The sequence below is a fragment of the Monodon monoceros genome, unplaced genomic scaffold, assembly GCF_005190385.1.
Source record: "Monodon monoceros isolate NGI ecotype Baffin Bay Population unplaced genomic scaffold, NGI_Narwhal_1 Super_Scaffold_3, whole genome shotgun sequence".
Lineage (NCBI taxonomy): Eukaryota > Metazoa > Chordata > Mammalia > Artiodactyla > Monodontidae > Monodon > Monodon monoceros.
Window position 1 is genome coordinate 72,812,687 of NW_021703780.1, and position 6,000 is coordinate 72,818,686.

Sequence of the window (6,000 nt, forward strand, 5' to 3'; positions counted from 1 at the left end):
GAGGCAGCACCTCTTGTGTTATCCAAGCCCCACAATGCTACACAAATGCCACCCCCTACCCAAACACTTCTTTTTGTGTCTGCTGTGTGACCTAAATAATGTTTCTTCACCCTTTCAAGGCACAGGCTCTTTGGCACATCTGACGAAAACCATGGACTTCCTCCCCTACCCCCAGCCCCTATGCACATGGAAACACACACCCAATGTTGCTCATAATTTCAGAGGGCTTAATGACCCTCTGGAATACACTGAGGGGTCCCGAGCTAAGAAACCCTGGTTAACATGCTAACTTTCTTTATCCTAGAATTCAGGACTTATAAGCTTTGGGGAAATTGTCTTTGATTCCTAACTTGAAGTTTAAACCATGAACACTGATCAATATCTGGCCATAGTCCATAGTAATTGAAATAAATTTCTCATCCAACATTCTCTTAATGCATACTAGGCGTATCATGCCAGGTAACCTGCAAGTGCCTGAGATACCCTTACTCGGAATTACAGTCTAGTTATGGACAAAGTCAGACTAGCCCATAGCATGGTTGGTTGATCACGAAGTAGCAGACTCCACCAGGTAAGGCTCAGAAGGCAGAGATCTCCTTGGGTCAAAGTGACGAAAAGGTCTTTCCAGGGGTGGTAGGAAATGATCTATTGCTTGAAGCAGGAATAAGTTTAGGTAGAAAGAGGAAAGATATAGGGGTGGGAGAAGGATATTTTAAGCAAGGGGGCAATGCATGAGCAAAGCTAATGGGGAGAGTGTCAAATCAAATAAGCAAGAGTGTGAATAGCAACGCATACATGCAATAAAATTTTTCTATTCCTGGAATCACCTAACATAAATCTGCAAAGCTGGTGGTTCTATTGACCTAATTCTGATGTGGAGGAGTGGTTATTTAACCAAAGTAAATTGACCTCAGTATGGAGTTAGACATACATAACATCATTTATTAAGTGATGTTTTGTGTTCTCAGCTAAAAGGTCTTTTCATTTTAATCCTTTCTGTGTAATTCCTTTCAATTCAATGGTATTTTCTAGGTGTCAGCAGCTCTTAATAGGAGACTCAATATGGCTTCAATTTCTGCTGCAATCTTGTTGTTTTATTCTTTTTTCCTGTTGTTACTAAAAATAAAAGATTTTTGTGTATTTGAGTATGTATGTCCATGCATTTGCATATCCATATACACTTGCATATGTGCAAAAATACTTGCATGTGTGCAAAAAAATAGGAAAGGACTCTGAAGGCTTTCTTCTAAAGCATTGGCAGTGGTTTCCTCTGGGGACTAGGGTTGGAAGGTGGTGATGGTAAGAGGGAAACTTTATTTTACTCTATGTACTTCTGTATTATTTCAACTTTTTACAAAAAGCATATATTACTTTTGTAATTAAAGAAAAAGAGAAAAAAGAAAGAAATTGAATTTGATACACCTTGAAGTAATATGAAGCCTTTTGGAGGTACAAAGGAAAACAATTGTGCCTCAAGGAAAATTTATCAGAACCTGTATTTTTTTTTTTTCTTTTTTAATGTGATGAAGCACCTTGCCCTGGATTTCCAGTGGGCCTGCTTTGTCTAAATGTGCAGATCTCTGCTAACAATTTATAGTACCTGGAAGTGGAATTTGTTAGACTGGCTTCTCATCCACACACTCGCGTGCACATGTGCTTAGCTGATGTTGGTTCCTCTCTCTTTTTATGTGAAATTGGGACTTTTGAAGCTGATGTGCCGGGTTTCCCATAATCTCTCTCTCCTCCACCCTGTTCCTGGGGCTGTTTCCTGCACTACACCCCTGGCCTCAGGGTGAGCTGAAGAACCATGACTACAGTGTACCTGGCAGAGCTCCAGCCCTTCTTCTGCGTCCTAACCTTTCAGTCGTACCCAGAATTAAATGCACATTCTTGCTGTAATGTGAGCTAACAAGCCACACAGAGCCTGCCACTTGGGGTAGGGGGCATAGTGTACCTACATAAACAGATGGAAAGTACAAAAGGATGACTGGTAATTAACGTGTGAAGATCAAAAACATTTGAGGGAATAGAATTTTTCTTGGGGGATTATGCTATAATGTGATGGGGCAAAAGAGAAAACAAAATGGCATATCTAAGCTAATGACTACTTGTAAAGTCACACCGTTAATGAAAAAAGTAATGGCAGGAGTACATGGAAACACTTTAAGATGCTGTATGAAGAAGGCAGGAACATGGATGTTCTCTAGTTTTGAGAGCATCAAATTGCTTCAGGAAGTAGAAAAAGAATGGTAAGGAACAACCATATGCCTTTTGGGATGAGTATGATAACTGGAAGTATATAGAGGCAGCATGGCATGGTAGTTAAGAGCATGGCCAATAGAGGTCTGAATTCTGGCTTCTCCACTTATGAGCTGTGTGACCTTGGGCAAGTTACTTAACCTCTCTGTGCTTGAGTTGCCTCATCTGTAAAATGAAGTTGGTTATAGTGACTACTTCTTGGGATTGTTAAGAATTTTAAAGGAGCTCATATTTACACAGCATTTAGAACGGTGCCTAGTCCACAGAAGTTGTGATGGAAAGCTAAATTAAGACATATATAAAGCATATATTGAGCTCTTAATGCTTGCCAGACCCAGAACTGAGTGGGTTGTATATGCTCCAGTTTATTCCTCAGAACCTTGTAAGAGGTTTTATGATTGCTTGCATTTCATAGATGAGGACAGTGAAGCTCAGAGTAAATGAGTATTTGTTAAAGATGGTGCCAGGAGCAGAATTTAAATACAGGCAGTCAGATTTCAGAGCTCATGCCTTCAACTATGATCATCTACTGGAGACAAGAAGGGAGGAGGTAAAGAAATTCTGATCCCAAACTAAGCATTCAATCCCTGGTTTAAGATGTTGTAGGCACAGCGGGTACAGGGTTTTCTTTTGGGGTGATGGGAAACTTTTGGAACTAGATGGTGCTGATGGTTGCACAACATTGCGAATGTGAGTAATGCCACTGACTTGTTCACTTTAAAATGGTTAAAATGGTAAATTTTACATTATGTGTATTTTACCACAACACTCAAAAAGATGGGCAGTGCAAGGAGAAGTAGCTCCTACAGAAAGAATATATTAACTGTTAATCTTGTCACCAGCTGCTGTAACCAGGGTGCACTAGAACAATGGTCCATCTTCTCCTTAAGGCTGATAGCTCTTCCAGAAACAGGGATGCTGCTCGCTTTATTAAAAAAGACATTGAATGCAAATTCTGGGTGTGATGAAATCTCCCTGTGGCAAGCACATAACAACTATCCCTCCCATCACTTGAGAGGTGTAATTGTATTTTCCTTCCTGATAATAAAGTTCCTTGCATATTTTAAGTCCTGAATTAAGAAAGTAGAAAAGCAAAGAGTCCAGGAGGGATTTTGCTTTCTGTGAATAATAATTTTATAAGATTAAAGGCAACACAAAGAGGAATGAAATTAAGGGGAAATATTAAGAAATAAAAATTAAGCATAATTTGTTTTTAACTTTTGTTTTTACTGAAGTCCGTGTAGAGCCCATTGTCTAGTTGGTGGATAAGAAAAATTGATTTTGAAATTCTTCATGGTTGCTTGATACCAAAGCTTTGGAAAGATCTAATCCTTTAGTGAAGAGGGTAACAATCGACAGTATGTTGTGGTCATGTGGTTTAATTATGAAACAGAACATATTTGTTGACCACTCAATTAACTGGTAGTAATAAGGAGACTATTAAGAGTAGCCTAAGCTGGGTTGATTCTTTAAGAGCTAGTTTGTCTTATTTATTCTGTTTATTCTATTTAAGCCCAAACAGGGATACCAGACTAAGTCATAGAATTTATATCTACAACATGAATCACAAAATTGTAAAAGAGCCCTGTGTGCCTTGTTTCCTTATTTTGGCCATTAAGATGAGGGTGAAGGTCTCTGTCTTATTTAAAGAACTGGTCTCATTAACAGATTCCTTGAGACAGTCAAAAGAATTTTTATCTTGTGGGAAACCAAAGCAAATGCAGCGTGCAAAACCAGATTCTGATAGAATGTCTAAAATGTGTGCTACTTTTGCTGACAAACAAAAGAAAGAGGCCAAAACAATGGAACAGACTGTTGCTATAAATGAAAGCTTGGTCACGGAGCCCCCAGACACAGCTAACACCTGAGGAAATTCAACACCAGATCCTCACCATTTCCCTCCAAACTGTATTTTATTCCTTAATAACTCACCAGAGGAGACTCATGGGGTGATGCTCTCAGCTCTTCTGTTCTCTGGTTTCAGGACATTGTGTTCTATACTTGGGAAACATGATACTGCTCTTGTTGAATTTGAAAATGGTGGGTTGGCTGGAGATGTCAGGTGGCCTGGCTAAACCTTCCGAGGGATTTACACTCACACTGCCCCATGCCATAAAGATCATGAAGCTAAGAAGTAACGTTTGGATATGCTCCTTTTAAGATGTGGCGTGCTTTGTAGTGTTTACTCTTACAGTTCACTTCGCTAATTTTGGGGGTGGGGAATAAAGAAACTAAACATTGAATACTTTTGTGAAGGAGTTAAAATAAATTGGTTAGAGATTTTGTTGCTGCCGTTACTGTTAGCCTCAGTAGACTTAGAAAATTCAGGCTTTTACCTTTCTATGATAAAATTGATTTGTATTCTAAAAACAAGCAAACAAACAACCCTGGCACTGCCTTTATAAAGTCAGCATCCCTGTGTTTGTAGCTCGTGAAAGACAAAATGAACCTGTGGGCCCTCCCCACCCCCCCAGGAAAAAAGCCAAAGAAAAGCTGATTTCCTCCCTAGAAAGGTGAGCTCCAGAGGGCAATTTCTTGAGAATGGCATGTGGCTTCATCCCTCATGTCTCCCTTTCCTGGAGCTGCTTGCTATTCATTTCAGAAGTGAAGAAGCACAGCATATGGGGAAGTATAGAAGGGTTTCAGGCTGGACGTTCATAATTGTTTTATTCTATTTCACAGTTCTGTGACAGGAAGAGATGGCAGATCCAGTGGTCCAGCTGCTTGGATGGTCTTGGACTCGGGTAAATAGTAACATTTCTTTACATTTACTGATTAGAAACCAAGAACCCAGTTTTCCCAAAATTGAATGATGTAGGTGACAAAATAATCCGTGCTAAAGAGTGGTTACTATTTGATTTATTCTGAAAAACATACATGCGGAACAGAGTTCTTATTTTGACTTACTTGGTCTCACTCATTCCCAGGATGATAAATGTTCTGCTTGTGCGATAATATTTTATGCTTTTGAAGGTTTGAATCTTTGAATTCTACTTAAGTGTTGCAAGATGTATTGCTTCTCAAAATTCCTCTGATATTAGTGTGATTTGGGTCTTAATCTTATGGTCTGGAATGGTTACACTGGTCCAAGATGCCAGTCTCTTTTGGAAACATGGTATCATATTCCCTAGTCTGTCATTAGTCACGCATTTAGTGGTATTGGGATTCATGGTTTTTGTTTAAGTAGCATTAGACATGTCAGCATCAGAGTGTTACCATAATCTTTTATTATAGGTATTGGGAATGGTGTTTGTTAAAAGGTGAAACATTGTCACCTCTTGTCCTGACTTCTGTTTTTATAAATAATATTTGGGGTTATAGACTCTCTGGCGATCCAAAGTATCTTTTCTATGTTAATCTGGAATGGTATCTTGCTTATTTAGGGTAATATGGAAATACCCAGAAGACAAAAATCTTATAAAATAAAAAAAAAAGAAAGAGAGCGAGAGAAGAGTGTCTTTCCCAAGGAAATAGAACTATGTCCTGGGGCTAAACTTAGGTTGTCTTTTCATTGCTCTCTGATTTTGTTATCTGTTCTTTGGGGATAAGAGGTTAGATTCTGGTCATGAAGCAGCTGTTTGTCTCCTAGATGGTGAAATGGATTTTGAAAAACCTAACCTCCTATGTGCCCTAGGTCCTTGGTTTGTGGTGTTGGTACCTTGGACAGTTCCCCCTTTGTCCCCTCTTAAGATAATGGTCCTGAATTTCGTGGTCTCAGATCCCTTACACTTATAAATTATG

The 6,000-nt window shown here is 39.1% G+C and overlaps 1 long non-coding RNA gene across 1 annotated transcript in view; it reads left to right on the top strand.

Moving 5' to 3' along the window:
• The window catches only part of LOC114906880, an 82,655-nt gene extending 77,559 nt beyond the window's left edge, over positions 1-5,096 (top strand). The window contains exon 3 of the long non-coding RNA XR_003796551.1: positions 4,942-5,096. This is a non-coding gene — a long non-coding RNA (uncharacterized LOC114906880). The remainder of the gene's footprint in view (positions 1-4,941) is intronic.
• Positions 5,097-6,000: the final 904 nt, after the last annotated feature.